This window comes from Moschus berezovskii, chromosome X, assembly GCF_049115385.1.
Source record: "Moschus berezovskii isolate FMDL1 chromosome X, NW_MosBer_1.0, whole genome shotgun sequence".
In the NCBI taxonomy this organism is placed as follows: Eukaryota; Metazoa; Chordata; class Mammalia; order Artiodactyla; family Moschidae; genus Moschus; species Moschus berezovskii.
This window is the reverse complement of record NC_142488.1, coordinates 141,831,717-141,843,983: the sequence shown is the minus strand read 5'-3', so window position 1 is coordinate 141,843,983 and position 12,267 is coordinate 141,831,717.

Below are 12,267 nucleotides of genomic sequence, written 5' to 3'. Positions count from 1 at the left end.
GTGATAGGCAAAGGAGAAAAGAAAAGATACACCCATGTGAATGCAGAGTTCCAAAGAATAGCAAGGAGAGATAAGAAAGCCTCCCTCATGATTAACGCCAAGAAATAGAGGAAAACAGTAGAATGGGAAAGACTAGCGATTTCTTCAAGAAAATTAGAGATACCAAGGGAATATTTCATGCACAGACGGGCACAACAAAGAACAGAAGCAGTATGGACCTAACAGAATCATTAGAGATTAAGAAGACGTGGCCAGAATACACAGAAGAACCATACAAAAAAGATCTTCATGACCCAGATAATCACAATGGTGTGATCGCTCACCTAGAATAAGACATCCTGGAATGCAAAGTCAAGTGGGCCTTAGGAAGCATCACTATGAACAAAGCTAGTGGAGGTGATGGAATTCCAGTTGAGCTATTTCAAATGCTAAAAGATGATGCTGTGAAAACATTGCACTCAATATGCCAGCAAATTTGCAAAACCCTGCAGTAGCCACAGGACTGGAAAAGGTCCGTTTTCATTCCAATCCCAAAGAAAGGCAATGCCAAAGAATGCGCAAACTACTGCACAGTTGCACTCATCTCACACACTAGCAAAGTAATGCTCAAAACTTTCCAAGCCCGTCTCCAACAATAGGTGAACCGTGAACTTCCAGATGTTCAAGCTGGATTAGAAAAGGCAGAGAACTAGAGATCAAATTGCCAAAGTCCGTTGGATCATTGAAAAATCAGGAGAATTCCAGAAAAACACCTACTTCTGCTTTATTGACTACACTATAGCCTTTGACTGTGTGGATCACAACAAACTGGAAAATTCTTAAAGAGGTGGGAATACCAGACCACCTGAAATGCCTCATGAGAAACCTGTATGCAGGTCCAGAAGCAACAGTTAGAACTGGACATGGAACAACAGACTGGTTCCAAATAGGAAAAGGAGTACGTCAAGGCTGTATATTGTCACCCTGCTTATTTAACTTATATGCAGAGTACATCATGAGAAACACTGGGCTGGATGAAGCACAAGCTGGAATCAAGATTGCCGGGAGAAATATCAACAACCTCAGATATGCAGATGACACCTCCCTTATGATAGAAAGCGAAGAAGAACTAAAGAGCCTCTTGATGGAAGTGAAAGAGGAGAGTGAAAAAGTTGGCTTAAAACACAACATTCAGAAAACTTAAGATCATGGCATCTGGTCCAATCACTTCATGGCAAATAGATGGGGAAACAATGGAAACTGACAGACTTTATTTTGGGGGGCTCCAAAATCACTGCAGTTGATGACTGCAGCCATGAAATTAAGACACTTGCTCCTTGGAAGGAAAGCTATGATCAACCTAGAGAGCATACTAAAAAACAGAGACATTACTTTGCCAACAAAGGTCCGTCTAGTCAAGGTTATGGTTTTTCCAGTGGTCATGTATGGATGTGAGAGTTGGACTATAAAGAAAGCTGAGGGTCTAAGAATTGATGCTTTTGAACTGTGGTGTTGGAGAAGACTCTTGAGAGTCCCTTGGACTGCAAGGAGATCCAACAAGTCTATTTTAAAGAAAAATCAGTCCTGTATATTCATTGGAAGGACTGATGCTGAAGCTGAAGCTCCAATCCTTTGGCCACCTGATGCGAAGAACTGAATCATTGGAAAAGACCCTGATGCTGGGAAAGATTTAAGGCAGGAGGAGAAGGGGACGACAGAGGATGAGGTGGTTGGATGGCATCACCAACTCGATTGACATGAGTTGGAGTAAGTTCCAAGTGTTGGTGATGGACAGGGAAGCCTGGCGTGCTGCAGTCAGTGGGGTTGCAAAGACTCAGACACAACTGAACGATTGAACTGAACTGAAGTGAGAAGTTTAATGAAACTGAGAAAACATAACAAAGAACCAAACAGAGCTGAAGAATGCCACAGCTGAAGTTAAAGGTACACCAATAAGTATCAAGAGTATATTAGGTGATACTGAGTAACAGGTCAGAAAATGAAGAGTGAGTAGTGGAAATCACTCAAGCTGAATATATACAAGAAGCTTGAAAAATGAGGATAGTTTAAGAGACCTCTGAGACAATAACATCACTCACTGTCCCCTTTGCATTATATGGGTCCCAGAAAGAGAAGAGAGAGAGAAATTGTTAGATAATATAATGGAAGATGCAATACCTGAAAAGTTACCTATCCTGGGAAAGGAAACAGACCTCCAGTTTCAGGAAACACCTACAGTCCCAAGCAGGATCAACCTCCAGAGGACCACATCAACACACATTGTAATTAAAGTGTACATAAAAGATAAAGAAGGGATATTGAAGCAGCAAGATAAATGCAGTAAGTTGCCTACAAGAAAATTCAATTAGGCTATCAGCTGATTTCTCAGCAGACACGCTGCAGGCCACGGGGAGGGGCACCTTGCTTTTAAAACGCTGAAAGGAAAAAAAAAAAAAAACTCCATTCAAGAGTGTTCCACCCAGAAAGCCTATTGCTCAGATTTGAAAGAGAGTTCAAAAGTTCTGCAGAAAAGCAAACTCAAAGAGTTCAGCACCATGAAACCAATTTTACAAGAAATTTTAACAGGACTTCTCAAAGTTGAAAAGAACAGGTTACAATTACAACTATGAAAATTACAAAGGAAATCTCATTGGAAAAAGCAAATAAACAGATAGAATAATAATCAACCACATATAAGTGTGGAGGAAGGACAAATGATAGAAGGAAAATCATCTATATCCACAAAACTTAGATGAGGGATAGTCAAAGCAAAAGGACATATGATGTCCAACCCGTTAAACACGGGTCAGAGAGTACAATGCACTAAGTATATACACAAAGACCTCACAGGATCTGTGTCCTCCCTTGGAGACCCCAGACGAATGGGCTCATCAGGGTGAGACCCCCTCGGTTCTACCTCAGAGGACCAGAGGGGGAGGGCATGGGTCTCAGGGCAGAAAATTCAAGGGGGCAGAGGGAGGAGCCCAGGTCCTGGAGGGAGCCAACATGAGGAGCAGAGGGAGGAGTGAAGGGCTCTTGGAGCCTGGAAAGTGGGGCAGTAGGAAAGTGGGGTGTCCAGAGAAGCCCACCCATGCCGTCAGGCCTGGGAGGCCCCAGGAGGATGGGCACGTGGCAGGGGGTCCTGACATTCGCATTAGGTCTCAGCCAGACTGGGATTGTTGCAATGGGGGTGGGAGTGGGGGCTCAGGTGGGCAGATGAGAAGCCTAGGGACTACTGGGACAGACAGTGAGGACCCTGAGGGAGCACTGGGAGGACCCTGGACTCCAGAATATGGGTGAGGGTGGAGTGTCCCAGAGAAACTGGGCCTGCCCTCAGCTGCGGGAGGCTGCAGGGCGAGATAAGCAGCCTGTGCTGACTTCCTCATCTGGGTCCCAGAGAGACTGGGAGCCTGGGATAGGGGTGGGCACTCAGGCGGGGAGAGGGGAGGGTTACATGGGACCAAAGTGAAAGTGAGGACACTGAGGGAGGACGTAGGGGACCCCGGGCCCCGAGGCAACCACAGTGAAATCCATCCCTGCTGCCAGGCCTGGGAGACCCCCAGGTGAGAGGAGCAAATGTGGTGTGTCCCAACTTCCGCATCAGGGTCTTAGATTGGCTGGGGTCCTGGTGTGAGGATTGCGCTGTCTGAATGCAGACGGGCCGCCCAGGACCTGCAGGGACATTAGGTGGAGACCCTGAGGGAGAGTCGGCCCCTGGACCCCAGAACCCAGCGTCCCCCTCTCCACCTCTGCTGTCACCCTGGAGCCTGGGCGTGTGGCTCCAGGTGCTGCCCCCTGAGGGCAGCCTCTCCATTTGGGCCAGCTGAAGGTCTGGGTTGAAGGGTCAGGAGGCTGCAGGTGGGCAGAGGGAGGGGCCCGGGCTCCATCAGACAGTGAGGGAGGACCCAGAGGATGACTAGGAAACACCCCTCCCCTACTGCAGCGTCTCAGGGTTCGGGAGGAAGGGGATGAGTTCAAGGGGCCCCAGGGTGAGCCTGAGCAGGAAAGGCCTGAGGTTGCCCTTGTGGAGGACTGCTGGGTCCCCTGCTCAGAAAGAAGGGAACCCACCTGCAGGGTGGTCCTCTGTATCCCCGCAGGAGCCCAGCACAGAGGCCAGGATGATGCAGTCTTCCTGCCAAGATGCTTGGGGGGCTCTGGAGGGCTCAGGCTTCGGGGGGAATCGGTCAGCATGGGTCAGGCCAGGCTGCACGGCAATCAGAGCGAAGGTCCTGAGGACGGACTGAGGAGGCAGCTTCCCCAGAACAGCGGGGACCCTGCATGGTGGGGGTGGGGGAGCGCCTGCGGTGGAGGCGGACCTAGAGGGGGAGGACTGCACCGGGGCAGCCATCTGGGGAGCATGTCTGCTCAGCAGCAGGGGGAGGCCCAGAGTCACCAGGAGTCAAGGTGAGGACCCTGAGGAGGAGTGGGGAACCCCAACCTCCACCACAAAGAAGGGGCCACAGAAATCCCTCCTGCCAGCCCTGGAACCATCAGAGCCCTGAGGCCCACCTCCTCAGCCAGATGGTTGGTCAAGGCCAGGGGGCCTTCCTCTGAGGGTCTGGACTCAGGCCCTCGCAGAGGTCAGGGGGAGCACTGGGGAGACCCCCTCCTCACACACAGTACTTGGAGCCCAGCCTGCCTTGCCCCTTTGGTGACACTGGGGTGACCCAGAATAGGTGGCTGCATTGGTGCTCTCACTTCCGGTGTCATGAATGTTAAGGCCTTTGCTTAAGGAGACGGGTCACAGTCAACAGAAGGCACTGCCCAGGGTTTCCAGGGTGTCAAGGTGGAGACTGAGCTCACTGCCCACCATCCTCCCAGCACAGAGGGACTCCACAGAATATGGCCACCCCTTGTTGTCCCTTGGGAGCCCTGTTAGCCCCTGGGCAGGCTTGACCAGTGTTCAGGGCCCCTCTCTTTCTTCCTTTCAGTACAGGGAATTTGTCTTGAGAATTTTGCCTCAGGAAAACAGACAGGAGGGCGCAGACCCTGCCAGGAGGAAGCGGAGGGCCCTCTGTGAGCACAGGGGGGAATCACTCACCTCAGGACAAGGGGAACCTCACCAAGTACAGTCCAGTCCTCCTGTCAGCACCGAGGGCCCAGCACCATGCCACAGTCTGCAAGCCAACGTGCCCCCTTGTTTCCTCTCACAGGGGCTCCAGGAACCCAGAGGTGAAAGCACAGGTCTGAAGCTCGTGTCCGCAGGTTGCAGAGCAGAGGAGGTCCAGGCAGCGCCAGGAGTCTAGGGGAGGTGGGTTCCCTGAGCGTGCATCAGGGGCTCCCTACCCCAGAGCAGATGGGACCCCACAAGGCCCACTGCTTCCCACCGTAAAAGCCCTGGAACCTTGGGCTCTGCTGTACATCACTTCCTTCTTCGGGTTAGTAGAGGACAGCCTGCCCAGGAGGAGCAACCCCATGAGGCCTGAGAGCACCCCTCAAGAGGAGACCTGTCGGTGGCCTGTGTCAGACCACCCAGGGTGGGTTTCTCGGCGAGGCCGCTCACACTCCCTCTCTCTTGCAGGCCTGTGGTCCCCATCTGACACCCTGCCTCACTTCTGTCTGTGGTTTGATCCCAGTCATCATGCCTGGGAAGAGCGAGCTCCACGAGGAAAGTGAGGCCAAACTTCAGGACCCAAAGGAGGCTGAGAGCCCAGTGGAGGGACAGTTCATTTAGAGAGAGGAGGAAGTGGAGGTGGAGGAGGAGGAGGAGGTTGCATCCCTTTCCCCTGCTCCTCGCTTTCCTCCTCCTCTGTCCTGTTCCTGGTCACCCTGGAGGAGCTGGAGTTGGCTGCTGCTGAAGCACAGTCCCCCCACGAGCCCTCAGGGTGGCTATCCCTCACCCCCTGCCATGGAGCCCATCTCAAGATGAGGCCTCCAGCAGCCAAGACGAGGAGGGACCGAGCACCTGGCAGGACCAGGAAGGTGCCGAGTCCACGCACCCAGACCCACTGTATCTGCTGGTTTTCGGCGTGGATGTGAGGGAGGTGGGCCACATGAAGCACACCTACATGCCAGTGAGCGATGGGCACAGCATGCCCAAGGCCGGCCTCCTGGTGGTGGTTCTAGGCATGATCCTCCTGGAGGGCAGCTGTCCTCATGAGGAGGAGATCTGGGAAACCCTGAACGACACGGGCATATATGCCGAGAGGGAGCACTGCATCTATGGGAGCCCAGGGAATGCTGACCCAAGTGAGTTCAGGAGGGGTACCTGGAATATCAGTAGGTGCCGCACAGTGACCCTGCTCTCTACCAGTTCCTGTGGGGTCCCCAGGCCTATGCGGAGACCAGCTAGTGGCACGTCCTAGAGCATCTGCTCAAAATCAATCAAGGGGCTTCCAGGTCCTTCCCACTCCCATCTGCACAGGCTGAAGGGAGGAGGAAAAGGGGCCTGAGCCAGAGCAGCAGCCAGGCTCCTTCCAGGCCCACGTCCAACAGCGTGTCCTGGGGGCAGGAAGGGAGGCTGATCCTTCCCTCTGTGATTGAAGAGGGAGCGGTCAGCCATTTCAGTCCTGAGGGCCTGGGCAAGTTGGTGGGACGTCTTTGGGTTCTTTCTTTCCACAGTGACATGGAGATTCCTCTCTGTTTCCTTTAGGAATTTTTCAAATGTTGTTTTTTTCAGCTCAAGTCTTAATAAACTTCAATATCTAACTTTGTGAATGACAATGATCACAGATGTATTGGCACTTACCCAGTTGAAGGATAGGAGTTTTACTGTTTTGTGAGAGAGACTAGGAACTTTCCTATTTTATTTTGTGACCCTGAACAAGCTAAAATTTCATTAGAACAGGAATTTTCTTGGAAATGGGAAAGAACAATAAAATTGGTGGAGTCAAGAAATAGAGAAAGTGGGAATTCTCTGACAAGGCAGTGGTTAGGACACAGCGCTTTCACTGCTGGGGCCCAGGTTCAATCCCTGGTTGGGGAACAAAGATCCCCAAAACTATGGGCATGGGGAAAGAAATAAAAGGAAATAGAGAATAAAAAATAAAAGTTAACTCTAAAACCTTAGGTAATCTGTTATTTTATAAAACTAAAATATCTATGTTTAGTTGGATTTGCATTAGTTATTAAAGAAATCAGGGTAAAATTGGTCGGAGTTAATAAGTACCTTGCTCACTGGCTTATTCTCACCCAGAGTCTCATGGAGGCTCTGCTCTGTGGAAGGCCGTGTGAGCAGTGGGGACAGCAGGAGAAGCAGAACACCCCTGCACCTAGAGCGATGGTCTAGGAGCTGCAGTCACATGAGGAAGGTGGGGAGATGTCCCCTAGTCCCACACAGCAAGGCAACACAGTGTGAGGTGGTGGGGCTTCAGAAGGAGCACTCGGTGCCTGAGGCAGGGTGGTTTGGGGCTTTGGGAAGCTGGATTGCTTCTGTGGGAGATGATTATGATGAGGCTGGGTGGTAGTGTTGCAGTGAAAAGGAAATCAGGAAGAATTAGCTTGTTTTAACCCCCTTTTCTGAAAAGAAAGAATGTAAAGAGAACAGTGAGTACGCCTGAACATTCCTAGTTTTTTTTTAATTTAACTGCTCCTAATTCTGAATGTCGGAAACTAAGGTTTGCTTTTCTGCACCCTAACTCTACAGGAGCTATAAAAGTGTGAAAGTCGCTCAGTCGTGTCTGACTCTTTGTGACCCCATGGACTGTACAGTCCATGGAGTTCTCCAGGCCAGAGTACTGGAGAGGGTAGCCGTTTCCTTCTCCAGGGGAGCTTCCCAACCCGGGTCTCCCGCATTGCAGGAGCACTCTTAACCAGCTGAGCCACAAGGGAAACCCAAGAATACTGGGGGGGGTAGCCTATCCCTTCTCCAGGGGACCTTCCCAACCCAGGAATCGAAGCGGGGTCTCCTGCAGTGCAGGTGGATGCTTTACCAGCTGAGCTACCAGGGAAGCCCACAGGAGCTATACTTCACTTCTATTTTTCTTTGATATCTGGTGTTTACCCTTCCAAACTCTTCCCCTTGTAGTTACATATCAGAAAACAGGCCACAGAGTCACCAAACTGCCAGGATCAATTACTGGGTTACTGGCGCCAGTCTATGACTGACTTTGAAACAGTGCAAGATGAAGAAATCAAGATCCTAAGAGCTTTGTTCCTCATCACGGACTCCTGCCTGGGAGCCCTCATCTTATATCGGCCCCTAGATTCCTCATGGACAGGGCGCTCAGTTTTTGAGGCACGAGCCTCCTTTGTTCCCCTCTCTGCTGGCTGAGAATTAAAGCCACCTTTCTATTGCCACCACACTCTGTCTTCACGTTTTTTATTTGTCTGCAGTAGACAGAGAAAGCCAAGATTTTGGCCAGCTACAGTGGCATCCCTCAGACCTGCAGACTGTGTGTCTCAGGGATGAGGGAAAGTCTGAAAGGGGACATTGCTGAGCAGCGTCCTTTTGGATCCTGGGTAAAGCCAGAGAGATCTCTTCCTGGGGAAAGAAAGGAAGTCGTCCTGGGTGCCTGTCGCATTGCATTTGAATGGGGTAGGGAGCTAGGTGTTCTGTACCCACATCCCCAAGTGTTTCCTCAGAGGAAGAGTGACTGTCCCCTGATGTGAGGCCCAGAACCTGCTGGAAGAAGGTCTTCTTCCTTGTCTCAGAGAGTCAAGGTCGACTCCAGAAAATGACCAAATGGTTGTTACCTTGAGTGTTACTTAACCAATGTTAAGTAAGGTCTAGAATTTTGTAGGAATAAAACGAGTGAAAATAGTGGTTTGGATGGAAGAGGAGCTGCCAAAGAGGGAAGGTGTTAATTAAAAAATCTGGGTGGAAAGAAGCACTGTTCAGTTTCATTGAAGTGTAATTTGCATACCATAAAATTCACCCATGGAAAAGGTACAATTCAGTGATTGCTAGTCAGCTTCCTAAGCCATGTAGCCTTCATCACAGTCCAGTTTTGGGACATTTCCATCACTCAGGAAGATGACCTCTGCCCATCTACAGTTAATCCCTGATTTCCCAGCCCACTCCCATGCAGTCACTGCTCTTCTTCCCATCTCTACTGGATTTGCCTTTCCTGGAAATTGCATAGAAACGGAGTCACAAGGCTTATTTCCTTGATCCATGCTATACCACAGATTTGTCATTCTTTTCTTTTTATTCCTAACCAGAATTCCATTGCAAGGATATGTGAAAGCAGTTTTAATTTTCGATGAATTACACTGTATTGACTTTTTTTCTTTCACGGATTGGGCTTTGGTGCTGTATTTGGGAAAATATTGTCTAAAGGCAAAGTCATGAACATTTTCTCCTATGGATTAATTTTTGTGTATGTTTTGAGGAAGTGGTGTAAACTCACATTTTTTTTTTTGTACGTGGATCTCCCACATGTTGAAAAGTGGATTTATCCTTTCCATGTGGATTTAGCACTTTGAAAAAAAAATTCCTGAACCATAAATAAATGAGCTTATTTATGAACTCTCAATTCTGTCCCGTTGAGCTCTACATCTACAATTACAACAAAACTGTATTGTCATGATGCTTCTATCATAACGCTGGGTTTTGAAATCATGGAGGGCGAGTAAGTCTTCCATTGTCCCCGCCCTTCCTCACGAAATTTTGTGTCTATTCTAGATCTTTTGCATGGTCATTTTTGAATCAGCTTCTCCATTTTTACAGAAAAGTCTCTGGGCATTTGGGCAGGGACTGGGGAGAATCCACACATCTCACTGGCGGGAACCACCCTCTGATAGCATCGTGCCTCCTGACTCATGAACAGAGACACTCTCTTGTAGAAGTTTGTAAACTCCACTCAGCAAAGTTTTGTATTTTTCAGTGTGGAAGTCACACACATCTTTTGTTAGTCTATTAGTCTTCTTCCGAAGTATTTCCTTCCTTTGGATGCTATGGTGAATGGAATTGTTCTCTTAATTTCACTTTGGGATGATTTATTGCTACTATAGAGAAATGTAATTGGCTTTTTAAAACATTGATCTCATAGCCTGAGTACTGGCTGAACTCATTAACTGGTTCTTTTATGTTTTATTTATCTATTTATTTTTGGTGGGTTCGCTAGAATTTTTGAAATGCAAGTTCATATTGTCTCTCAGTAATACCAGTTTTCCTGTTTCTTTTGGAATAGTGTAAAGAGTAAAAACTTAAATAACACCAATTGCTCTCACTCCTCCCTTATATGGGGTCACCATCCTGTTAAAGTCAATACAGGGTTGATTGGTCGAAATCCCAAGCTGCCTCAAATTCGTTCACGACTAGTGCCCGAGTGACAGTTGGTTTTGCTCCTGTGAGTCAGACCCTACAAAGCCATAGGAGGGCAGTGCTTGCAGCAGCCCATGTGGGCAGAAAATTCTGGCATTATTCATGTGCAGGTGTTGACTCCAGAGGCACTGTTTCTTGTAATTCCACACACACAAAAATAACCTGGAAGATTTTGATCAGTTCAGTTCAGTTCAGTCGCTCAGTCGTGTCCAACTCTTTGCAACCCCATGAATCACAGCACTCCAGGCCTCCCTGTCCATCACCAACTCCCGGAGTTCACTCAAACTCATGTCCATCGAGTTGGTGATGCCATCCAGCCATCTCATTCTCTCTCGTCCCCTTCTCCTCCTGCCCCCAATCCTTCCCAGCATCAGAGTCTTTTCCAGTGAGTCAACACTTCGCATGAGGTGGCCAAAGTATTGGAGTTTCAGCTTTAGCATCAGTCCTTCCAATGAACACCCAGGATTGATCTCCTTTAGAATGGACTGGTTGGATCTCCTTGCTGTCCAAGGGACTCTCAAGAGTCTTCTCCAGCACCACAGTTCAAAAGCATCAGTTCTTTGGCGATCAGCTTTCTTCACAGTCCAACTCTCACATCCATACATGACCACGGGAAAAACCATAGCCTTGACTAGACGGACCTTTGTTGGCAAAGTAATGTCTCTGCTTTTTAATATGTTGTCTAGGTTGGTCATAACTTTCCTTCCAAGGAGTGAGCGTTCACATCTCCTTTAATTCAGCAGGTGGCACTTAAATTTCAAAAGGAATGTGATCTCTATTATTGTAAAAGCAGCAAAACTGATGTGGCAGTGAGAGGCTATGATCTGCAGAGAGGTATAGAGCTTGCTAACAGGACACGGTGTTCTTGGGGTCAAGAGAGATGGGCCATTCACAAATCTGTGCCTTAATTTTTATAAGCGAAAATGTTCATTTCTCAGCCATGTCTGACTCTTTACGACCCCATGAACTGTAGCCCTCCAGGCTACTCTGTCTATGGAATGTTCCAGGCAAGAATACTGGAGTGGGCTGCCATTCTCTTCTCCAGGGGATCTTCCCCACCCAGGGATCAAACCCAGGTCTCCTGCATTGCAAGCAGATTCCTTACTGTCTGACAGACAACAAAGATGAGTGAGCAGGAGGATGCAGGAGAGTGCTCCAAAAGAGTCATGACGTCTTCCCCAGTTCCCAGACCAGAGTTAATTGTCAGACACAGAATCCATTGACCAAAGGGAAGGAGGGATCCTTATGATTAAAAACTCTGCAGCACCCTGGCAGATATATGCAGCCATCATTCCCCAAGTCTGTCCCACAAAGAGACCCACATCGTTCACCTTGGTGACTGAACGCGGGCAAGAGAGGAAAGACGCAAACATTGTAAGGATGTCTAGAAACGGGATGCTGTGGGAAGTGATACTCAGGCCTTCACTCCGTCAATGTCACCAGTGGAGTGGGAGCATGTGTGCACCAGGAACATATGGAGTTCTGGCCTAGATCTGACCAAGAGAACTCCTGCCTGCCACCTCCAGAAGTGTGATTAGAACAGATGGGCTTGATGATGGGCACAAGCCCTGAATGCATGCAAGGCCATTAGTATAGACGCTATCAGAGCAGGGGAGACCAAGTGCACTCCCTGCACCTTGACTGTGAGAGTAAATACAAACCAAGATTTCCTCTGGTTTGGGAGATGTGAAACATCAATGACACCCTTAACACCAAAAGGATGCAGGGAGGTGGTCCCCACCATACCTCCTCAGCGGTCTGGACCCTCCTCAAACCTATAGGCTCCTAAGGAGGACTGTGGACCACCACCCACTCGATAGCAGCTGCTTTGCCAGGTTTGTTATCTTTGCAGGAACACATGGCCACCTCCTCGCAGACAGCATGCAGCCACTGGTCCTCATGAGCTAGGTTCTGTCAGACCCACAAAGGGAGGCGACTGCAACAGTAATCCACCACAAAACAGAAGTGGCGTCTCTGAGGAGATCAGACCCAAGCAGGGCCATAGATTACAAGAAGGTGAGCTAAACCCCAATATGACCTGCAGATGTGACACAAGCACCTCTGCTGCAGTTTATTCCTGG